Genomic DNA, 26,456 nt, shown 5'->3' with positions numbered 1-26,456 from the left:
ATTGGTAATCATAATAAACCTATTTTATTTGTTCGAGTTATTACGACTAGATGGGACAACATTAGGGAATACCCCTGTAAATTTTGCGGTATTACCAACGTACGACACACATAAAGTATGATGTGGACAGCGCTCACATTCAGAAATCGTTTTTACCTAACGGCAGATATTTTTTTATAGTCAAACATACCCCCCCCCCCATCCCCTAACGCTCGGAGCCAGTGACATTTGCTAACTCTTGCTACACGGTAATCCGGCTTTGCTGAAAAGATCTGGTCGGTTGCCTCTTACTGTGGAAATTATTTAGAATAATGCTTTGTTCATATTTTCCTTTCGTGCTCTTCTTAAAAATCTGATGATTTTTTCAGACGTATTATGTGCCATACGACCTAGGATTGTATCCGTTCGAATGAATTGTTCAAGCAGCTCTCCATCGATAACAGCCAAGCGCATATCCTGTGAATAAGCTTCCTGGATGTTTAATGCAAGGAATTTTGAGTATACTTAACCCTTGCGCTATTTATAAGTGCATCTTCCATTTGAATTATCAGTTTCTCTTTGTCGAGGCAGGACAATATCCCTTTGTCAATGCAAGGGAATTCCAAAAACCTCTATCCATCTCTTCATATTTCGCCTCTTCATATTCCATATATTGTACCATACAAATACCTACGCAATATTACTGTATAATATAGGAAGGCTGTTACTGTGTAATACAGGAGGGCTAGTGTATGGAGGAGTATTTCCATTCAGAAGTATTCTAGAAAAATAATAATCATGAAATGGCCTTAGAATGAAATATCACAAAAACAGACACATAACGTTGACAATAACAATTACCGAAAAGAAGATGAAGAATATTTTAAAATAACAAACCCCAGTATAGCACAATCAGACTATTCTTATTCCTAAATATTCATAATGCCGTTGCAAATGTACAATGCCAGTTTGATATACGCTGTATCTGAAAGTGTTGTACTTTCACAGCTGTGCGAAAAAAGAATTACGAAAATCACGGACATGGAGCTGAAGCTCATTGTTTATTCAGCGTGTTAAATGGAATGTAATGAGATTCTCGTAAATCTGGTTTGCTGTAGTGGATTAAGGACTCGGGGCATAATGTGAACTTCGCCTTTTTTTTTCATTTTAATGCAACAGTGCCAAAGTGATTAACGTAGCTATTGTCTGTGAGAGCATCACTTATTTACAGCACACTCGGCAGGGTGCAGCGTTGAGCAAGCTTTGTACTGCGAAGTGAACGAAATGATCCAGTGAAAACCACATTAAAAGGATTTAATACAATGTTTCGAGAAAACATCAGTGCAACACAGTGAGCTATACCAAACTTGTTATTACATCAGTCTCAGTACCGAAGCTCATCTCGATGTACCTGTAGGCAATAATTAATACAGACAACAAGTTGGAAAAAAACTAAATCATCAGAAATATAATTTAACTTTCAGATTTCCTTTCTTTAAGCAATACGTTTGATTAACTTTCCGCGCAGATTGGAAACTATGTTTCAAGAAGGGGCTGTAAAACTTAGTTGATTATTTCAACTTTATTTTTTTACATATATCTCAACACTCTTCCTCCTGTTTTATATTTCCTGCAACTATTATATCCATTCCACTTCCTGCATTCTAAACCATCAATATCGGCAACACATTTTCCTTTTTCTGTTCCTACAATATTACAATATCTGCACTCTATTATCACTTTCAGTTTCCCTTTCACCTGGTCAGTCTTACGTTAACGGTGATCTACTATCTTCTTGCACCTACTACTTTGTCGGTGAACATCCTTTGTAGCTCAGATTCAAAACGCTTCTTATTCCTTCACCTAGCGTATTTAGCATGGCCATGTGTCAATTTCATATAATGTGGTCTTGGGTACCTCAGCAGATAAAACAAGAATAAAATGGTAGACGGCAACTTAATGACACGCGCCTTTTAATTCCTTGTTATCTGGTCAGGCTGTTGATTAGCGTGCAGACTGCAAAGTGTGGGTGCCACCCATCTTTTCCTGTGTCAGTAGGCAGTGGTCTTTAGATGCTAAGGTTATTTGGAACTCAGTCTGACAGTCGCAACGCGAGGCAGAAGTTTTGGGTAATTTTCCGGACACGAAGTTCAGAGCAAACAAGACTACACTGTTCTCCTGCTGGTGGTAGACGTCTGATCGGTGGAAGAGGTGCGCAGAAATGGAGCTCGCCGTATTCTAGAAGTTATTGAGACCTTTTGCCGCGTGCACATGATCGAAGCTTTTGAGCAGCTACTCGGATACAGTATAATTACAATGTATACTGTCACGCGCCTTGAATCATAGTTTCCCTTCAAATTAGTTCTTTTTTACCGGCTCATCGCGTTTTAATTTCATGTGTTGAAACTGATCATTGTTCGACTGGGCACACATTCTCTAACACGTGTAATCGAAATCTATTTCAGTGATAGACATCCTATACTGTATGTGAATTTCACGCAGTTTACCTCACGCTGTTTGCATCCCTCGTGAAATATTACTTTCTTTAATATGTTTCTAATATAGTTAAGAAAGTATATACAAGCTAGTTCAATACTACGTGCGAGTACAGGCACATGAACTGTGTTGTTTAACTGGTACCGATTTTGAATTATAGCTTCAGGCAGTTTAATTTACCTGTCGCTGTCGTCGTCGTCGTCGTCGTCGTCGTTGTTGTTGTCTTAAGTTCCAAGGTTAGTTTCATGCAGCTCTCTATGCTACTCTATCCTGTTCAAGCCTCTTCATCTCCAAATACCAACCGCAACGTTCGTCCTTCTGAATCTGCTTACTGTATTCATCTCTTGATCTCCCATTTCGATTTAAGCCCCCTTACTTTCGCCTGATTCTGAACTGGTGATCCCTTGATGTCTCAGAATGTGTCTTGCCAATCGCTCTGTTCGTCTAGTCACGTTGTGCCGCAAATTTCTTTTCTCGTCTGTTTGGCTATGAGCAGTAAATTATTTATTTTTCTCTTTCTCCAGAGTAAGACACTTGCCATGTGGATTAGCATCCACGTTAGAATTCGAATGAAACCTTTCGATGAGCTCATGTGATGTGTCGGATCTTGAATTTTCACTGGCACATTGCTCAAGCGTGCTCTCTTGAAACTTACCTTTCGTAAATAAAGAAAGCCTGGCGGGGATTCAGCTCTTCCCTAGAAGCCATGGTGGAATTCCTCGAAATCTTCCAGCGGGGGAGTCGATCAACTTGCAGCTGTTAGTATCGATGAAAACGAAGCGGTTTGCTGGTCATTCAACATAATGAACGAAACCTACTGAAGGACATTCTCGCAGTTACAGAATCGGTTTTGGGTGAACAGCGATGCAGTGGCGAATATGGAATATATATGTGCATCGGCATGATCCTTTCACATCATAATCCAAGACGGTGGCAAGCCACACACCGCCTTAACTATCATGAGACAAGCCACAAACGCCTTCTCCTCGCACAAACCCTTCCAGTGCAACATTAAAACTAAATAGACAGTTACAGCGTAATATTGTAGTGGCCATTAAAATCATAGCTAGCAGGTAATCACTGATGTAAGATGTCACTGCCAAAATCATATATGATACTGTTAAAATATTGGCTCATTTTTACGTATATGTTCGCCTCCATTGCCATTACGTTTTGTATGTGAACCTCAGACCAGATCGTTGTACTTTTTTGTTAATTAGAGACTGTTCGCTATTGATGACTGACCACCGAAAATGACCAGTTTCTTCTTTCAGCGATGGTCAAAGAATCATCTTCCCTCGTTCCGCGAAACTAGGAACTGTGGCATACATCTTAATTTATTTCTTAAGGGAGCACGTGCCGCAGAGGTATCCACTTTTGACTCGTAGCGTTCCTTACGTACAAAGCAACTTGTTTGTTTTTATTATGCAAGAAACTTGAGACTCCGTTCCAAACTCCTGGTGCCATCTGCTCGCAACTGGTTGATGTTTATATCAAGCGACAAAGTTTCTACACAGTTTTCTTGCATTATGTTCGCAAAAGTGCTCGGGAGAAGTGCAGATAAAAGGAACGCCAACCCTAGCAGACTGAAGTAATTCTCCTCTAATTTAGTTAAGAAAAGTTTCCATCCGTAGTCCAACGTGCATCTTGGTCACAGTGAAAATGAATGGCTTCAGTGTCCTCGGCAACAGCTAGCGATCTGTAAATCTGTAGAATCTAGAAATTCCGCTTGGCAGTTTGCTTAAGGAAACTGATCTCATATTTCCTTAACATCCATGATATATATATATATATATATATATATATATATATATATATATATATATATATATATATATATATATACGGGGTGAGGCAACTAAGTCATAATACCCCTTGTATCTCCACAACCGTAGTAGATACAAAGATGCCGTTAGGACAGTAAATTGCAGGGACATGGGCTCATGTTTGTGCTGCTTTTTATTAAAGTAATACGAGGCCATCTTTGATTGTTTTAATGGAACAGTATGTTAAATTTTAGCGTAACATGATGGGCTTAAAAACGGTTTCAAATATGTGTATATCATAATATTTAGGCGAATAGTTTTTGAGACACAGATATGTTCCCGTATTGTGTACGTTCTTCGAAGTGGCGTTGTTCAATGCGACCTTCCCTGTTGACTACTGACGACCTTTACAGGGAAGGCGTTGTTTTCCTGCTTCTCGATAATAACGCCGCAAGGTGACGCAAGAGGTAGCTGGAGAGAAGAGTATTAATGTGCTGCTGGGGTAATGAGACATCGCATTTCCTTCACAGTTTCTTGGAGCACACATGCACACCAGCGAAGAAAAATTAGATATGTTTCTAATGTATGGTGAAAGCAGAAGAAATGCTGTTAGAGCAATAAAGCGATATGGAGAGCTGTATCCAGATCGTGAGCGTCCTACGCGCCAACTTCTTGCACCTATTTGCAAGAAACTACTTGAATCGGGATCATGGATCGCCATACAGAGGGCAAGGCAGAAAACTACAACTGGCAAGATACATGAAGAGGGCGTTCTGGTGTTGGCGCACAGCGACCCTACTGTTCCGTCGTGACGTATCGTCTCAGAATGTGGTATAAGTCAGAGAAGTGTTCTACGCATATTGCACCGGCATAGATTTCACCCGTTTCACCTCTCATTACATCAAGCACTCTCTGATGTGGATTTCGTACGGCGCCAGGAATTTTGCCGGTTTGCTCTGCAGCGCCTACAAGATGATCCAACGTTTTTCAACGGGTGCTTTTTACTGAGGAAGCGACTTTCACCAACCACGGTAATGTGAATTTACATAATATGCATAACTGTTCAATAGACAACCCTCAGTGGCTTCGACAGGTACAGCATCAGCAACCGTGGAGTGTTAACGGGTGGTGCGGCATCGTCGGAAATGTCATTGTGTGGCCGTACGTCATTCCGGGTATACTAAATGGAACTATGCACAGCTCCCTCTAAACACTCTACCCACTATGCTGGAAGAGGTGCCACTAACCACTCGTCAGTGCATATGGTTCCAACATGACGGCTGTCCTGCTCACTCTTCCCGTGTGGCTACAGAGCTGTTAAATGAAAAGTTCCCGGATTGTTGGATAGGAAGACGTGCTGAAGTGAAGTGGCCAGGCCGGTTTCCTGCATTGACCCCTCTTGATTTTTTTCTGTGGGGAGTAATCAAACATAAAGCGTTTGCTCAAATACCAACCACGCCAGACGATATGAAGCAACGTATCATCGAAACTCGCGCTGATATCTCACGTGACACCCTCGCAGCCGTTCACAAATCATTCGAACGGCTACTACAAATGTGCATTGCAGCAGAGGGGAGGCATTTTGAGCAAATGCTTCAGTAAAGTTTTGTATCATGTACAGTATTTGTTTTGCATTTTTGCGTGTATTTGCTTCATATTGTGATCAATAGTAAATATTTTCAAATAAAGAAAACAAATACGTAGGAAATAATTGTGACCAATAAGGGCCTCCTCATTTTTCTACTATTTTGGTATCACATTGTCAAATGACAATAATATTTGCGAGACATCATCAGTTACTTTTTGCGCAAAATATCGCAGTATGTATTACTACGGTCGGATAAATGGGCGTGTTTCTTTAAGGACGGACTCGCGACATTTTCCATGTACTCTACACAACAGGAAAGGTCGCATTGGACAACGCCGCTTCGAATGACGAACACGATACGAGAACATATCAGTGTCTCAAAAACTATTAGCCCAAATACGATATACACATATTTGAAACCGTCTTCTTAGGCCCATTATGTTACGCTAAATTTTAACATAGGCTTCCATTTAAAAAAACCAAAGATGTCCTCATATCTCTGTAATAGAAAATAGCACAAACATGAAATGTGATGTCCCTGAAATTCACAATCCAAACGGCATGTTTGTATCTATTACGATTGGGGAGATACAAGGGGTGTTATGACTTAGCTGCCTCACCCTATATATATATATATATATATATATATATATATATATATATATATATATATATCACCCTCGCTGTCAATGGGCCACTATATATATATATATATATATATATATATATATATATATATATATATATATATATATAGTGGCCCATTGACAGCGAGGGTGATGGGGGAAGCAGATGGCGCTATGGATGGCCAACTACATGAAACTGCCAACTGCCATAGCTCAAATTGGTAGAAACAAAATTGCTCTGAGCACTATGGGACTTAACATGTGAGGTCATCAGTTCCCTAGAACTTAGAACTACTTAAACCTAACTAACCTAAGGACATCACACACATCCATGCCCGAGACAGGATTCGAACCTGCGACCGTAGCGGTCACGCGGTTAAAGACTGAAGCGCCTAGAACTTTTCGGCCACAATGGCCGGCTTTGAAATAAGTACCCCGATATTTTTAAATATTGGTATAGTACGTAAGCAAATATGAATGTTTGATTTGGAACATTTGTTTAGCTTTGTGATGGATGGCTCTGTAATCTTCTCACAAATGTAGCAACACACCTGACAGCACTGTGTGCAATTCGTTATTTCAATTAGATGTGATAATACGCTTGTCCACGTGCTACAAGTTGGATCCCTGTAAGTGTTTCGTTATAAGAGTGCGTTTGGGTGTCGTACCGTTGTACGTCTCACCGTATATCAGCATTGCCGATCTGCCTTTTCGGCGTTGATATTTCGTAGTTTTTGCCCCAGATTAGCTGGGAAGTTTTTGGTGTGCGTAGTCCTTTCGTGCCAAGTCCCTGGCTACGCCAGGTGGACCCATTTCCACCGTGGAGAAGTCGGCGGAGTAACCTCCGCTGCCCTCCAATACGCCCACCACCACCCCTTGAGGTGAACCGCGTCGGAGACGTCGCTCACCCCGGCTTCCGATCGAGCCTGATGCTCCGCCCACCTAGCAGCGGGCGAAGGATCGTTTGAATCGCGCCAACCGACACGAATCGCCAATGAATACCACTGGCACGGAAACCACCCCCCGTGACGACTGTCCACCGCCCCGCCTCGTGTCGTCGTCGTTGTCCGATGACTCCTGTGATCGCTTAGTAACTGATCTTTCCCGTGATGAGTCGGCGGCCACCTTGGCTGTGTCTGACCACCACCTGGCTGTCCCTATGAGTGCACCTCTTCCTCTGTCGTCCCGCCACCGTGGCGAGTCTTCTAGGCACCCAGACCCAGTTGGAAAGTCCTCTGGCCGTCGCTCTAGACACTCCGGGTGCTCGTGCGAACACGCGGGCCGTGGTAATCGCGGGTCGAGCTCCGATGCCTCCCTCCCGGGGCACACCACGCCGGATGTTCTGGTGGATGTGGACAAGGCTCCTGTTCCTGACCCTCCTTCGCAAGAGACACCTTCCTACCCTCTGAAAAAAGATTAGATACCACCTATTGTAGAGTATAATACCACTAATTGTACAAAACTGAGCTCTGAGCTTCAGCCGCTCATCTTCAGCCAGTTGCGGATTGTATACCAAAATGATCATGTGAAATACCTGCTCGACAGCAGGGACGACTATCTTACTGTTCTCGAATTTGTCAAAACAAGGGCGATGGCTTACTTCACCCACCAGACGTCAGGAAATCACCAGACCAAAATCGTCGTCGAGGACTTGCCCCCAGAAGTTACAGCAGGGGAGGTCAAGGAGGAACTGCTTTGGCTCCATTTTGAGGATCCTTTTGTCCACCAGTGTAGCAAGTGAGATCCTGAGACACGGGCGTTGATACCCTCCCTACCCATGTCGTCTCCCTTTCCTGGATTCACCAAAACCCGGTACCTTCTGTACACAAAGGTCCAGATTGAATCATAGAGGGCCAAAATTGGCCTGTCATTTGTCGCAAATGCCAGCGTCTACGACATACTGGTAATTACTGCTCCCTACCATTATGGTGTGTTAAGTGTGCCAGCCCACATTTAGTGGAGAGCTGCATACTCCCCACCTCGGAGAAACCTACATGCACCAGGTGTTTGGGCTCGAGCCACGATCCCCACAACATGGCATCCTGGAGGGGCTACCCTGTTTACCAGAAGGCATTGAAGTCTTCATGTCCTCCCAAAAAGAAACCAGGAACGAATCGCCCTCCCCCACCACAATGGGACACCACCAACTTTCCTGTTTTGCAGGCCCATTTTGGTGCACCTCCCTCAGTTGCTGCTGTGGGACCAGCCACTCAGACACTGGAAATTTCTGAGGCACTTGTTCCCCCTCTACCAAGACTCCCAAGTCCTCCTTTGCTGCTGCAGCCTGGTCTCCCTCTCATTGTCCATCTTTCATTGTGGCTTCCCCTGCACACCCACTCCAGGAGCCAGCTGCAGCCCCCTCCGATCAACCTGTGGCTGTATCCCAGGCTTCTGCCATTACCCCCACTCTGCCTATTACTACAGCCGCCCCTCCCCAACACAGGGGCAAGGAGACCACCCAGGACCCTCCCCCAGTGGTGGTGGATGAGACGTCCTTTCGGGAGAACATGTGCGAGACCCTCTTGGTCATCTCCTTCTTCAAGCAACCCCAAATCCAGGCTGTTATTCGTTACATTGCCCACAAAATCCGTCGGTCGGAGGACGGGGTCTCCAAAGTCATCGCCCTCTTGTAAGGACAAAGTCAAATATTGGTGTAATGGCGGCTCGACCACCACACCCCCACCAGTTCCCTCGGGATCTTGTCTCCTGCATTTTTAATGCCAATGGCATTAAACAGATGAAGACAGAGCTGAACACCTTTCTCCATGACCTTTGTGTGGATATTTTACTGGTCACAGAAACACACCTTAAACCAGCAGACGATTTCTGCCTTTGCAACATTGTGTTACTGCTCTGACCGCCTCGACTGCAATGGTGGGGACAGAGCTTTGTTCCTCAACAAAGCAGTTGCCCATACCAAGGAGACTCTCCAGCCTATGGAACACATAGAGGCCACAGTGGTTCCCATTTCCACGCGCCTTGGTGCCATTACCTTCGCAGCAGCATAGTTGAGCCCAAAAAAGCCACTTGTCGAAGCAGACCTTTGCACATTGATGTCCTTAAACAGGCTCATCATTGGGGCTGATCTCAATACCAAGCACCCGGCTTGACATTCTCAGGTCTCTAACCCCCAAAGACCACCTGCTCTTTGACCTGGAGGACACTTTAACATCATCAGTCTGCGGCCCCCACGAACCTACTCATATCCCAGACCGTTCCAACTGCCAATCAGACGTTCTGCATGTGGCCATATACAAAACCGTCGCCACTCAGTTTTCTCTGGGAGTTCTCCATGACCCAGTCTTCCTGCACCTCACCGATGCTGCTCTTTCATTGGATGTTCATTCCACTGTGGCTCACACTAAATGGGAAAAGTTTGCCAGGGTACTTAATAACACCACTAGGCATGATATTGACTTGACCACACCGGCCAATATTGTCTGTGCTGTGGATTACCTTACAGCCAAAATCCGGAAAGCAGTGAAGCCTTCCACCTCCACTGTCCCTTGGGCTTTAACCTCGCTGGACGATTTGCCTCCACTGTTATGGGAAGTGAAAGTGCAAAAGATCCGCTACCATTGGCGGTGGAAGCACTTCTGCAATCCTTGGGACAAATATCAAATCAGGCTTCTCCATCGCGAATTCTGCCTCCACCTCGAGACTGGAAGTCCGAAAAATGGGAGGACCGCATGTCCTCTTTCCTCCTACACCATACACCTGACTGGGCTGTCATTCGCACCTTGAGACATTCTATGCGAGCGACTATCTATCCTCTTCGCACGGCAGTGGACTTGTCATATGATAACCGCCAAATTGTGGAAACGCTGGTGGATGCGTTTGAAGCCCAAACCCATCTCCTTGTCCAGGATCTTTCACCAGACGAACTACAGGACGAACACGATGTCTTGACAGCTGTTGCCACTTTTCGCACCCATCCACCTCAGTCTGTCCCCCACTTAACGTCCATGGCGGAAGTCCAGCGGCTCCTACGACGGAGACGTAGCCGGTCAGCCCCTGGATTGGACGTAATTTTAGATGAACATCTCTACCACCTACCACGCACGCCTCTACTCTTGTTCACCAATATCTTAAATGGTTGTCTCACGTGTGGTCTTTTCCCCTCTGAGTGGAAGCAAGCCAAGCTCACTGTGATCCCCCAGCTGTTCAAGGACCCTACAGTGCCCACCAACAACAGGCCCATCAGCCTCATAAACGCCATGGCGAAGGTCCTTGAATCAGTGATCCTCCACCGACTTTCCCAACCTCTGGCAGTGGCTGGGACGATCCGACCTGAACAGTTCGGCTTTACTTCACACCTCTCTGCCGAACTTCGGGTACTATGAATCACTAAACACGTCAGCAAAGGCTTCAATGCCGCCGACAGCTGCCGTTTTTCTAGACTTGCAGAACGCCTACAATCAGATCTGGACTCTTGCACAAGGTGCCGACACAGACCCCTATACTGGATATCTATGTGAAGATTGTGGATGACTTCCTCCACAGTAGGACTTTCGCCGTGCCTTACCGGGGAATGAGTTCTGGCATTCGCCCATTGACAGCAGTCACTCCACAGGGATCCATGTTATCTTCCGTTCTTCTTAACATCTACATGAATGATAACCCTGTTATCCCTGAGTGCCACCTCGCACAATATTCTGATGATACAGCACTCTATACCACTGACACCGTCATCGCCCACCTACAAAGACAAGTGGACGCCAACATCACCTGGTGTCGGACAAACAAAATTTCTCTGAATGCCTCCAAAACTACGGCAGTCTATTTCACGAAACGGGACCCAGTCCTCCACTGGAATATTTCGAATGCAGGCGTGCAGCTGCCCTGGTCCCCGACAACCACCTATCTCGAAGCTGCTGTTCCACTGTGATGTGGAGTATGTCGTCAACAAGGGGCAAAAGCTCACCAGGGCATTGTGCCCCCTCTTCCACAGTAGGGAACTTAAACTGCCTACGAAGCACCGTATCTACCGGACAGTTATCCTGCCTGCCTTCACATACGGCTCCACTGCATGGGTCACAATTAGTCACCAGGATGCGGATGTTGCAGCACCTGCAGAAGAAGGTTCTCAGGTGGAGCCAGCACGCCCTGCCACTCACGAATATTGTGACTCTCCATGAGGAAGCAGATATCGTCCCACTCAAGGAGACCATACACAACAAGGTGCTTTGGTTCTATGAGAAAGTGGCTGCCCTACAGCACACTGTCCATGGGCTACGCCACGTTGAGAGTACACATCCACTTCACTGGCATCGCTATCCGGTTCCGTTGACCTTCTTAGAGGAATCAGCTTCCGAACAGGACTAGCACTGGGCTTGGCACGACCATCATAGATGCCTCCTTTGACAGGACTAGCCCTCTGTTCCACGTTTACTACTTTCCAATCCTACTTGCAAACGTTGGACTAAGTTTTTATGCCGGACAGAAGAGTATTGTCACTATTGAAGGGTGGTATGGGACTCCGACTCCCACTGCCACACCTAAAAACGTGTATTGCAGTTACGCAGTGTCACTGCCCTATGGTTTATATATGCTGGCTCACCAACACAGACTGTGGAGGACTGGTGGTGCTGTAGTGTACCATATCGACAAAAAAAAAAAAAAAAAAAAAAAAAAAAAAAACGCTTGTCCAGTCATAATAGTTTCCCAGAAGACATGTTCTTGTTGTTGTGGTCTACAGCCCAGAGACTGGTTTGATGCATCTCTCCATGCTATACTATCCTGTGCAAGCTCCTTCATCTCCCAGTACCTACTGCAGCCTACGTCCTTCTGAATCTGCTTAGTGTACTCATCTCTTCCTCTGCCTTTACGATTTTTACCCTCTGCGCTGCCCTCCAATACTAAATTGATGATCCCTTGATGCCTCAGAATGTGTCCTACCAACCGATTCCTTCTTCTAGTCAAGTTGTGCCACATATTTCTCTTCTTCCCAGTTCTATTCAATACCTCACTATTAGTTATGTGATCTACCCATCTAATCTTTAGCATTCTTCTGTAGCACCACATTTCGAAGGATTATATTCTTTTTTTGTCTAAACTATTTATCGTCCACGTTTCACTTCCATACATGGCTATACTCCATACAAATACTTTCAGAAAACACTTCCTGGCAATTAAATCTATACTCGATGTTAACAAATTTCTCTTCTTCGGAAACGTTTTCCTTGCCATTGCCATTCTAAATTTTATATCCTACTTTAACCATAATCAGTTATTTTGCTCCCCAAATAGCAAAACTCATTTACTACTGTAAGTGTCTCATTTCCTAATCTAATACCCTCAGTATCACCCACTTTAATTCGACTACATTCCATTATCCTCGTTTTGCTTTTGTTGATGTTCATCTTATATCCTCCTTTCAAGACACTGTCCATTCCGTTCAGCTCCTCTTCCCGGTCCTTTGCTGTCTCTGACAGAATTACAATGTCATCGGCTAACCTCAAAGTTTTTATTTCTTCTCCATGGATTTTAATTCCTACTCCGAATTTTCCTTTTGTTTCCTTTACTGGTTGCTCAATATACAGATTGAATAACATCTGGAATCGGCTACAACCCTGTATCACACCATTCCCAACCACTGCTTCCCTTTCATGCCCCTCGGCTCTTATAACTGCCATCTGGTTTCTGTACAAATTGTAAATAGCCTTTGGCTCCCTGTATTTTACCCATGCCACCCTCAGAATTTGAAAGAGAGTATTCCAGTCAACTTTTTCAAAAGCTTTCTCTAAGTCTACAAATGTTAGAAACGTAGGTTTGCCTTTCCTTCATCTATTTTCTAAGATAAGTCGTAGGGTCAGTATTGCCTCACGTGTTCCAACATTTCTACGGAATCCAAACTGATCTTCCCCGAGGTCGGCTTCTACCAGTTTTTGCATTCTTCTGTACAGAATTCGCGTTAGTATTTTGCAGCTATGGCTTACTAAACTGATAGTTCGGTAATTTTAACATGTGTCAACACCTGCTTTCTTTGGTATTCGAGTTATTATATACTTTTTGAAGTCTGAGGATATTTTGCCTGTGTCATACATCTGGCTCTCCCACGGCTATCATGTTCTTAAAATGGAAAGTTTAACAGTCGCAGAAGAGGCAGATATGATGCTTATTTATGGCTATTGTGATCAAAACGCCGAACAAGCTTGTACTATGTATATCGATCGTTATCCTGACGGACAACATCCAAGTGTCTGAACCTTTCGTCAGATAGTTAATTTATTTAAAGACACCGGAAGTGTACAGCCAAAGAAGAAGACGCAACCCAGAATTGCAAGAAACTGAGAGGCTCAAATAAGTGTTTTAGCTGTAGATGAGGCTAATCTGCACATCAGTGGGAATCGGGAATTTCAAAAATGTTGGTTTTGAGAATTCTACATCATCATACATTTCACTCTTACCATATTTCTATGCAGCAGAAACTGCATGGCGATGATTTTGGACATTGTGTAAATTTTTGTCATTGGGCACAAAAGAAATTATGAGACGATAACAGGGTTTTTTCGACCGTTCTGTTTAGCGACAAGGCGAAGCGTCATTCACAAACAGAGGTAACGTAAACCGGCATAGTATGTTCTATTGGAGAACTGAAAATCCACGGTGGCTGCGACAAATGGAACATCAGCGACCCTGGAGGGTTCATGTATAGTGTGGAATTATCGGAGGACATCTAATTGGCCGTTATTTTATCGATGGCAATCTAAATGGTGCAATGTTTGCCAATTTCTTAATTAATGTTTTACCGATTCTACTACAAGATATTTCACTTCACCATAGAATGGCGATGTACTTTTAACAAGATGGATGTAAAGCACATAGTACGTGAGCAGTTGAAGCGATATTAATTAGAATATTTGATGACAGGTGGATTGGTCGAAGAAGCACCATACCACGGCCTGCACGTTAGCCGGACCTTACATCTCCGGATTTCTTTCTTTGGGGAAAATTGAAGGATATTTGCTATCGTCATCCACCGACAACGCCTGAAAACATGCATCAGTGAATTGTCAATGCATCTAAGACGATTACTGAAGGCAATCTACTCGCTGTTGAGAGGAATTTCGTTACGCGTATTGCAATTGCGTTCAAGTTCAAGGACATCATTTTGAGCATTTATTACGTTAATGAGGTTATTACGGTTGCTCACACAGTAACAGCATGCGTTCCCATAATTTATGATAAATTCACAAAAGTAAATGTATCACATTGGAACAACAGAAATAAAGTCCAAACGTAACTACCTTTTGTGTTTCAATTTAAAAAACCGCATTGTTACAAACTGATCATCTAAATGGTTGAGGCATATGAAAAGTGTTGGAATATAACAGCGCCACCCATCACTAAGCGAAACAAATGTTCCAAATCAAACATTCATATTTATTTTCGTACTACTGTAATGTGTAATAAAAATGAGGTACCTATTTTTAAAAAAAAATTAGTTTCTGTCAATTTGAGCTATGGCAGCGCCATCTAGTTGGCCATCCATAGAGCCATTTGTTTACTACCGTCGTGCTAGAATCGATTTGTTCTTCTTTATTCTCTTTTGATACTAATTTCGTGAGATGTTTTGCCTGGTCACTGTCATGGACCACCCTGTATAAGTATGTGGATATAGAAACTTATAATGAAAAGTAATTCCTCCAACTTTGTAAGTCTTCAACAGTTGTCAGCATTGGTATGCGGCAAACCCTGGCTTGCTCCGTAGCCCCTTCTGTACAGCTCCAGTTGACGGGAAGCCTTAGCACTGAACGGTTGTGTTGTTACAGTGCGAAGTGTGGAACCCTGCGCAGACGGTATGTCAACGCGATTTAAGCAATGTGCAGTCATTGAAGTCTTGACAGCAGAAGGTGTCACCCCAAAGGAGATCCATCAGAGGTTCGTGCCAATTGTACTTGCAATTTCTCTCTGAGTGATACGACGATCGTCCTGAATCAGTCTGTCAACATTTTGCTTGTGAAACTCGGTAGTTGCAGTCACAGGACATCCAACTCCTTGTTTATCAGCCAGGTCAGATATTCCCGCGTCAACATATTTAAACTTACTCGCCCAACGACGCACAGTACTCACATCAAAACATTCACCATGAACAGTTTTCATTGTTAGATGAATCTCCTTTGGGGTGACACCTCCTGCTGTCAACAATTCAATGATTGTATGTTGCTTAAATCGCGTTGACCGACAGTCAGCGCAGGGTTCCATTCTTTACACTGTAACAGCACAATCGTTCAATTATACGGCTTCCTGCCAACTGGAGCTGTAGAGAAGAGGCTACGGAACCAGCCAGGACCTGACGCATACCAATGCTGCCAACTATTGAAGAGTTACGAAGGTGGAGGCATTACTTTTCAGTCAACCCTGGTGTATATACACAGGGTGTAAACTTTAGGTTGACAAACCAGAATAACTCGAAAAATAAGCTTCAGACCATAAAATGTGTAGTATCCAAAGTCGATTATTTTCAAGAGGGACATCTAGTGGTGCTAAAATTAGCACTCCAACCCAGCTCCCTAGGAGAGGGGTGGGAGGCAACTTTAAAATTTCTAACGGGAACCTCCATTCTTTACTGCAGAATCAGATTGTACTTAGTACATTTTGTCTTTAACATTTCTTTTGATTCTTGGTAGTTGGCGCTGTAATTCAAGAAAATACATGTTGTAATTTTTGGGTGGAAAATGGTTACGGATAAATAAAAAATAGTTATTTACTTCGTAAATTTTGATTAGCTGAAACTAAAAGTCTCCCTCTCTCCCCATAGGGTGTGCTTTGAGAGAGAGGAATTATAGTTTTACAAACGTTGACCCACATATAAAATTTTTCCGCATATTCGGATAAGTTTTGTTTCTTTCATGGTCATGAGGCCACACAACGTTCAATTATCAAACAAATCTGAAACTTCCTGGCAGATTAAAACTGTGTGTCGGACTGAGACTCGAACTCGGGACCTTTGCCTTTCGCGGGCAAGCGCTCTACCATCTGAGCTACCCAAGCAGGACTCACGTCCCGTCCTCACTGCTTTAATTCCGCCAGCACTTGCCCGCGAAAGGCAAAGGTCCCGAGTTCGAGTCTCGGTCCGGCACACAGTTTTAATCTGCCAGGAAGTTTCATATCAGCGCAAACTCCTCATTCTAGATCAAACAGATCATCTGACTAGCTAACTGCTGGAGTATTTACAAGGTGTTATGTTCTCTGATGAGTCCACGTTCAAAAAGTATGGTGCAGTGAATCACTATAACGTGCACTGCTGGCCCGCAGACATTCCTCGGTGGGTACTACTTGTCGACCGTCAACGTAGGTGGTCTATTAATGTATGGTGTGGAATCCTTGGGGATGAAATCATCGGTCCACACTACTTCCCAGGTACACGACAGGGGAGTTGTGTCTCACGTTTATAGTCGACAGTTTGGGTGGTCTCCTTGAACACGTGCGTCTACACATGAGAGTCCATATCTGAATACAGCACGATGGTCACCCAGCACATTCTGCGCGTGCTGTTGTGGAAGAACTAACCAATAGGTTTACAGGAAGGTGGTTGGGGCGCCATCGTCGTCATTCATAGCCCCTCATGATCGCCCGATTTAACCCCATTAGATTTGTTTTTATGGGGAAATCTAGCAGGAAATGAGCAGGCGTACGAAATACATACAGCGAAACAACAGATACCTGAGCCACCGTTGAAGAAAGTAACAGATGCAATCAACAAATTGAAAAACCATAAATCAGGAGGATCAGATTGCATAACTGCAGAATTAGTTAAAAATGGGGCACAAAAATTGGTGGAAGTAGTTCACAAAGTGATAACTGAAGTATAGAACTCAGAGATGGTACCTGAAGAGTGGCAGGAGTCAAGTCTGATCCCAATTTTTAAAAAGGGCGAGAAAATGGATTGTAGTAATTATATAGGGATATCGCTGTTACCAGTATGTTTCAAAATTTTCTCGAATATTCTGCTAAGCAGGCTTACACCATATGCAGATGAAATTGTGGGGGATTACCAAGCTGACTTTCGGAGGAATAGATCAACTATAGACCAAATATTCACCCCGCGTCAAATTTTGGAAAAGAAATGGCAATGCAATAAACCAGTTCATAATCTTTTCATAGATTTTACAAAAGCATATGATTCAGTATTGCAATCAAAACTGTACGGAATTCTTTTGGAACTTGGAATACCAAAGAAGTATGTTAGACTTACAGAAGCGAGTTTGAAAAACACAAAAGGTAGAGCACACATGGGCATATTGGAGTCTCAAGAATTTGTACTAAAGAACGGACTTAAGCCGGGAGATGCCCTGTCTCCGCTACTTTTTAATTTAATCCTAGAATATATTGTACGAATGGCAGCAGATAATTCAGAGGGTGTGGAGTTGAATGGAAATATTAATATTTTAGGGTATGCAGATGATCTAAAGAACATTAGCCATAGGAAAGAATCTCTAACAGCATATGCGAATGCGTTAATCGAGGCTAGTGAAGATGTAGGTCTAAGGATAAGTGAGGACAAAACTAAATACCTGGTTACTACTAGAATGCCAACAGCAGTAGATCAGGAAATGTTAAGAGTGGGAGACATGCAGTTTGAAAAAGTGAACACATTTAAGTATCTAGGCGTGGACATCTCTTCGAGAAATGAGAACTGAAGAAGAGATTACGGGTGGGAAATCCGTGCTACGTCTCAGTGAATAGATTACTATCTTCACGGATATTGTCTAGGTAGTTAAAGATTAGAATATACAAAACTATTATTCTACCAGTTATGCTGTATGAGTGTGAGACTTGGTCGCTCACTGTGCAAAATGCAGCAATGCGTTGTCTCCGACGGCGGGCACACAGGCCGTCCCAGATTGGTAGCGGAAGACCGTCGCACTGAACTGAGGTTATGTTGAAAAATAGTGTTGAAACGCCCTCTAGGTGATTAGGATTGTGGAAAGGGCCAAATAGGGTGTCGGTCAGGTTCACCCAAAATTGTAATTTATTGTAATTTAATAACACATTTACAACCAAAACGGCACATAGCCGAACCTTTACAAATACGAGTTTAAAAAAGGCCACTATTTCACGTCTGAGGGCCTCCAAACAAGAAATCTTAAAAGTCAACAGAAGTAAAAATTCAGTTAAAATAGCAAATAAAATAAGTAAACTATATATGGTATCACAGCCAGGCTGGAGAAGCTCAAGGTAAAAGTAGATAGAACAAACATATGCAAGGTGGAATACAAGCAGCTAAGGGCCACAATTAAATTTGAAAACTTTAAAATATATTACCTAATCTTTTAAGGCAGAAAGCCGCAATGTTTTTGCTTAAAGGGTAATTCCAAGAATAAGGTTTTAAGCGGCTTATGGCCCACAATAGGTTTTTCAACATTCAAAAATACATAAATTCCAGTAAAAACAAGAATTTTTAAATCATTGGCTATGACAGATTATAAAAAGACAATTAAACATCGGTGAGAAGGACAATGCAGAAAACGGCACTCAGAAGCCTACAGGGACGTCGGTCTGCCCTCGTTCACTTAGGTGAGACAGGCTGTGAGGCCAACTACACTTGATCCGTCGGAGCCCTACCAAGAGACAGCCACGGACGAACCGACCCACTAACGACATGCTTGCCACCAATCGGTACATGAGAATTCAAACAAAATGTTACGGTCGTGATTATACACAACCAAATATGTACATGTATTAAGCTGTCAAAACTATACACCGGGTTAGACAACGATAACGGGTGAGGAAAGGGCACTGCCTGAAATTACGTTAATGGCCAGTGTAGGTAACCAGAACACTAAAGGCGACAAGGCAGAAAATCCCGCTGGTGCACTTGTATTCTAGTCAACCAATATAGTTAATTCCACTTCAAGTCGGCTAAATTTCAGCAATACAAACAGTCGGTGTTTCTCACAGGGAAACCTTCCGAACAGCGAACCACCGAAACGAACCACACAACATGAATAGACGTGGCTTCGGTACTTGAAACCACTACTCATCTTTGACGTCCTGGGTAGGCGAACCACGAAGCTCGTAGCGATCGGACAGCTCCACACACGCTCCGACACTGCGCAATGATCGACAGCGGACCCAGCCGGCTGTACAGCGCAGAAATAACTTCCCTGGTCCGCAGCAACCGACCGACTCCCTCAGAATGGCGACAACATCTAAAATAGTTGTCAGTGGACATAACGTCAACTGCGCACACACACACACACACACACACACAGACGACTCATGAACGATCGGCGAGCCAAAACGCGTCGTCCGGTAGAACGACCGATCGACCGACGATCCACCAAGACCGTGGCCCGGCTCAAGTGATGCGCGGCGGCAGTGGTCGAGCGAACCATGTCGAAGCAGACCTCACTGCTGCTCCAACCCGACTGCACTAGTGTCGCAATGCAATTCCCCGGCAGGTCCGGACTGCGCTCCAGACGCGTTCCAATGGACTGGCAGACCCGAACTCGCGAGCCGAACTCACGACAGACAACGACCGGGAAGTAATAGCAGGCGAGCAGAGGTACTACGAGAGGGGATACATCGATACGCGCTGCTAGCGCCGGTCGCTAACTGGCGAAGCAGCAACTCAGTGTCAATGGCAATTTAGATTAACGTTGTGAGGTGGAAGTACGTAAAAAAGAAAAAAAAAACTGGATGTAAAATACATGATGGAGGGAACACGAGCCACGCACGGCTCAAGTGTTTTGTATCATAAAGAGTGGGGAATAATATTGTGTAGCAAAAAGAGTAAGCAATAATATGGGGTAATGGAATCCTGAATAAAACCATCCTGCTTTCAGGAAAAAAATTGGTGCATTGCTTACTGAACGCCACTTGTACATACCTTTTCCGTGTAATGACTTCCGGCCGCGGTGGATGGTCACGTGGTCTCCAGGTAAATTTTTCACCATCTAAAGCAATCCAAAGCTACATGTGTGCTTTTCTAAGGAAACCACTAATATTTTTTAAGGTGAGCATCTCACCAACGAAGGTCTATCTCCTATTTTTTCCCTTGTATTCTACGTCACGTTGCACGAGAAAGTTCACTATTTATGGCGCTCTTTACCGACTGTACATTCAACTTTAATCTAAAATGTGGAACCTATAGCTTTCACGTATCGGTGTAACGCGGCAATGTATGCAGCGCGGCGCTAAATTGACGTCGGCTGGCCGCGAGGCGCGGCTCCCGCCACCTGTGACGTCATGTGAGTGACACAGAGCTGCGTTAATGGCGCGGCGGGCCGCCGCAGTTAGCCCGCCAACGCGATACCGGCTGATCAGTGGCGACAGGTAATGACGTCCAGCGCCTGAGTGGCCGATGAAAGCGGCCGCTGTCGCAGCCCCGGTAATGGCGCCATTCCTCGGCAGCCCTTTGTTGGCGATCCCGAAGATAGCTAACACACCGCGACAACCAAATTTCGTTTGCTACCACACGAGTGCCGCTGCAAGTTATGCAAGAAAGACAAATCTGACGTTTTAGCCTACTTGGTTCTGCATGTAACCATAAACTTCATTGGACTCAATGTTCAAAGTGAGAGCGGCCTCGTTCAAGGACCACTGCAAGTAATGCCAGAAAGACAAATCTGACGTTTTAGCCTACTTTGTTCTGCGTGTGACCATAAACTTCATTGGACTCAATGTTCAAAGTGAGAACGGCCTCGTTCATGAGGAACAAGTCATTGCAACAATAATACAAAATACAAACAGTTCATAAGAAATTATATTCTACAACTTAATGTTTTTTCTCACATTTTAAATTAAATGTTTCTGAAGCATCTTATGTGGAGATCATAGGCACAATTAACTATGAAATTATTTATTTATAACAGCTACTGTTGACATCTCTGCCGAGAAACCATTCGAACTGGTGTTCTCCAAACAGAGCTTATAAACATAGTGGCATAAACACCATGCCCTCGGTATGGGAGTTTTATAATAAAAGGAGATTCAAAAACATAACATATTACTCACATTGTGGTTCAGCACATGTCAAAAAACTTTTAAAAAATCAGGCACGTATATATGGCATCATCACGTCCAGTCTTGGAGTACTGTTCGTCGGTATGGGACCCTTACCAGTTGGGTCTGATTCAAGAGATTGAGAAGGTCCAAAGAAGAGCGGCAGGATTCGTAACTGGTACATTTAGCCATCGCGAAAGCGTTCCAAATCTCATAGAAAGTTTGATGTGGGACACACTTGCAGATAGGCGACGCGCTAAACAGAAGGGGCTGTTCACTAAATTCCGAAATACAATCTTCACCGAGGATGTAGAGCATATATTACTACCACCAACTTTCAAATCGCGTAATGATCATCATTCAAAGATATGGAAAATAAGAGGCGTACTGAGGCATTCAGACAGTCGTTTTTCCCTCGCGCGATCCACGAGTGGAACAGAGGGGGGGGGGGGGGGGGGGGAATATGACTTTGCCGCGAATTGTGCCCTCCGCCACACACCGCTTGGTGGCTAGCGGAGTATATATGCAGATGTAGATATATTGAATATTTCACTGAAACATTACGCCTACAATAGAAGTGAAAGTGATATCTTTATGAGTTATCAGTATTCTGACTGGTTTGACGCAACTTGTGATGAATTCCTGTTATGTGCCAAACTCTTCGTCTCAAGGTATCAAGTGCCACCTACATCCTAAATTATTTGCGGGATTTATATCAATCTCTATTTTCCTCTACAGTATTTACCCTCTATAGCTCCCTCTGCTACCATAGCAGTTATTCACAGATGTCTTAACGGATGTCCTATCATCCTGTCCCTTCATCTTGTTAGTCTTTTCCATGTATTTAGTTCTAGCCGATTCCCCTGAGAACCTCCTCATTACTTACCTTATCAGCCCACCGAATTTTTGAATTATTCTGTAGCAACTCATCTCAAATGCTTTTGTTCTCTTCTGTTCCGGTTTTCCCACAATCCACGTCTCACTGCCATACAATGATGTGCTCCAAACGTACAGTATATTCTCAGAAATTTCTTGTCTCAAATTAACACCTATGTTAGATTCCAGTAGACTTCTGGAATGCCCTTTTTGCCAGTGCTAATCGGATTTTTATGTAGTTCTTTCTCCATCCGTCATGAGATATTTTGCTGCCAAGGTATTACTTAATTTCATCTACTTTGTTCTCAATATTTATGATGTTAATTTTCACGCTGATTTCATTTCTGTGCTACTTCTCATTACTTTCGCCCCTCCTCGATTTACTCTCAATCCATATTCTGCACTTGATAGACTGTTCATTCCATTCAACAGATCCTGTAATTCTTCTTCAATGTCATTGAAGATAGGAATGTCATCAGTAAATATTGTCGCTGATATCATTTCACTCTGAGTCTTAGTACGATTCTTGAACCTTTGTACCACTTTCGCTGATACAGAATTTGTGTATACTGTGCCTATGTGTTTAGTGTTATCCCATAGAAAATGTGAAGATCGTATAAGTGACACGGGACGTGGGTGACAGCCCAGTATTCACCTAGTGAGATGTTGGGAACCGACGACAAACTAAATCTAGGCTGTATTGGCTCACCTGGTCTCGTCGTTAATCCGCCGGGCGGATTCGTATTGGAACTGGGACTAATTTCCGATTCTCAGATACGGCTTGATAAACAGCGCGACTATCCCGGGAAGTTTGATATTTTCTATCTGTCGAACGAAGTATTACTTATAAGGTATTTCATAAAAATATGACCTTCTATATAATGAACTAAATACAGGCTGTATATAAATGAATATCGGGGTTTTGCCGCTTTATAATATTTATTATATTAAACTTACAGATATAAATGATATGTCAAATGAAAGAGCAACTCAAACAGTTTTACCAAGAACCTTATAAATATTCAATTTGAACGCCATTTGCCACACGGCACACATCAAGTCTAAAGCCGAGTTCTTCCCAAATGTTGATAAGTTTGTCTTCAGTGAGTGTAGCAGCAGCTGCTTTAATCCGGTTTCTTAATTCATGGAGGTGTGTTGGTAGCGGAGGCACGCACACACGATCCTTGATGAAGCCTCAAAGGAAAAAATCGCATTGCGTTAGGTTGGGTGAACGTGGAGGCCATGCAAAGTAAGCCCTGTCATTGGGCCTCTCGCGACCTATCCAGCGCTTGGGTGCAATGAAGTTCAACCAACGGGACAAATATAAGCTTATTTAGATGGTTGTGGCATGCTAGAAGGTAAGTCGTCAACCCTAAAAGATTTTAGACTAGTGTGCATGCTCATAGCTTCTAGCAACCCTAGCAATAACAATTATAAATATCGTGCCACTCCTGAATGTGTGGTAACAGATGGACTACACAACATCATAAACCGTCTTTAAAACTTCTCACACACAGGTTGAATTAATAAATAACTGGAAACATAAATAACATAAAATTTTATATAGTTGAAAATACACTATTCTTGGTAATTTGCTAAAATATATTTCTCATATCGAACGAACAGGTGTTTCGAATATAAAACAAATATGAGAATCCACACGAACTTCGTTTTCATATGTATGCACATACAGTGCAATGATAATGGCATAAACATTTTTCACATCGCAAAACAGAAATGCAGTAACTTTAGTTCATATTATTACTTCTCACGCATGATGGCAGGCTTAATTCTACTTAGAGAGCAATGCATTTTCAGTGACTTATTGTTGTTATCTGATGTAGCACATATGGTGTTTCTTTACATATTCTCGAAACCACTACTTCTTCCTCTGTGTGTGTGTGTGTGTGTGTGTGTGTGTGTGAGAGAGAGAGAGAGAGAGAGAGAGAGAGAGAGAGGGAGAGAGAGAAAGAGAGAGGAGAGGGAGAGCGAGAGGGAGATTAGAAGGTGGGGGAAGGGTACAAGGTAAATGTGTGTGATGTGTGTGTGTGTGTGTGTGTGTGTGTGTGTGTGTGTGTGTGTGTGTGTGTTTGTGTATTTTTGTGCAAGTGATTGAGTTACTGCAAATTTATGAAAGTGTCTTTTTTGTTTGGCAGAAATGTGAGAGGAAATCAAGGGTATTGCAAGTTCTGTATTTTCTGGGGGGCGGAAGGAGGTTGGTAGGAGGCTGGATGGTGGTTCTAGAACTGAATGTGAGAGGAGATGGTAGGGGTAAATGGAGTCTGTGATTATGTGTCTATATTTAATGTTATATTACGTGGTCAATCAGTTTAAAGAGTGTGTGATTTGCTAGATCAGTGTGATCCTTTGTGAGTTTTTTTCTTTTCTGTTATGTTTTTTGAACGTGGTAATTTTCTTGTAAGGTGAGGAGGTGTTTTCCGTTGTTGTTTATACTTCTGATTTCCATGTCTGTGTCTCTGGCTGTAATTTTATGTTGGTTTTAGTGTAAGAGTTCGGCAATAGTTGAATTATTTGTCCTAAACTTTCATGCTCTTCGATGTTCTTTGTATTTGGTGTCAAATGTCCTTCTGGTCTGATGTGATCTCTGTATCTTCCATAACATATTTTGCATTTAACTTGGTATATTCCTGATTTCAGGTATGGGGCAGTTTTTCCTATTGTTTTTGGGAAGTAATTTTGAACTGAATTATTGGTTGGTGGCCTATTTTATGCCTTGTTATTTGAAAATATTCGTTATTCTGTTGTTTATTTGAGACTGTATGTCATTTTGTACCATATTTTGTGTTCTGCTTTTTTCTCAATTTGTGTTGTTTCTGTTCTCGTATTTTGTGTGTTTGTGCAGGATTCTGTTCTTGTGTCAGTCACAGGTGGGTGTTTGTTCTATTATATTTCATGTTTTTTTATTCATCGTTGTTACTAAGTTTTCTTTGTATCCATAGTTTATGGCTGTTTGTATTATGGTATTCACTTCATTTTGACAACTATCTGTATCTAGTGGTACTGTGTTTAATCTGTGGAACAGGTATCTATGTGCTGCCTACTTCTGAGAACTGGGGTGTTGTGATCTCTCGTGTACAATTGTGTCTGTTGTTGTCCGTTTTCGATATATATTAAATGTGTGTTGGTTGTTTTGAATCTTTGTGGTGATGTTCAAGAAATTTAACTGCCTATTTTGCTCGTTCACTATAGTAAAATTTATCTTGTCATGAACGCAATTTGTGTATGTGTATAACTTGTTAACTTTATTGCTTGGTTCATCTATTAGGCACAAAATATCATATATATATCTAGCCCAGTAAAGGATGTTGTACATATTTGGCACTATTTTGTTAATTATAATATATTCTACATGGTTCATAAATATATTTGTGGTTCCACACTGATGATCCCATTGGTAATCCTTTACCTCGTAAAACAGAATTCATTGCTGAACTGGAAATAATTGTGTTCTGTTAAGAGCTCTAGTAGCCAGATTCTTTCTTTGATGTATTCATGTGGAAGTGTACTGTATGTCTGAACATTTGGTTCTACACTGTTTATTGTTTCAGTTATTGGTACACTGGAATACAGAGTCTGTGCATCAAATGACAGGAGTGTGGCTGTGTCTGGAACCTGTATGAGTTTTTTTGTAATGAATCAACTGTGTGGTGTTTCTTGTGGTTCTATCCTCAGGTAATTTTGGATTTTCTGATAAGAGTTTGAACATGTGTCTTGCAAGTGGGTAAGTGGGATCGTTTCTTCAATTCACAACAGCTCTGACAGGGAGGTCATTCTCGTGTAGCTTTGGTTGGCTTCTCTTACATTGTTTTCTATTGTATTTTCAATATCTTTCAGAGTTTTTCTAAACTTCGTTTGGAATCTCTTAGTTGGATCTGATTCTAGTTGTATAATTTTATTTCTTGTGATGAACTCTTGTGTCTTATTGGTGTATTTCCCTAGCTCTTAGGTCAGCCATTATTAAGTGGCGTCCCTCCGACATCGAGAAGAGAAAGCTCTTACTCCAATACGGTTTGGTCACGAAGACATTTTCGACTAGACACCTCTTGTCATCTACGGTTCACGCCATCTTGAAAAATCTCAAAAAAAAAAAAAAAGAAACATGCTTGGCAGTTATTAAAATTATTTTGACCTACCCATCAATGGTCCTGTGTT

The sequence above is a fragment of the Schistocerca cancellata genome, chromosome 1, assembly GCF_023864275.1.
Source record: "Schistocerca cancellata isolate TAMUIC-IGC-003103 chromosome 1, iqSchCanc2.1, whole genome shotgun sequence".
Classification (NCBI taxonomy): Eukaryota; Metazoa; Arthropoda; class Insecta; order Orthoptera; family Acrididae; genus Schistocerca; species Schistocerca cancellata.
This window is presented reverse-complemented; position numbering follows the sequence as displayed.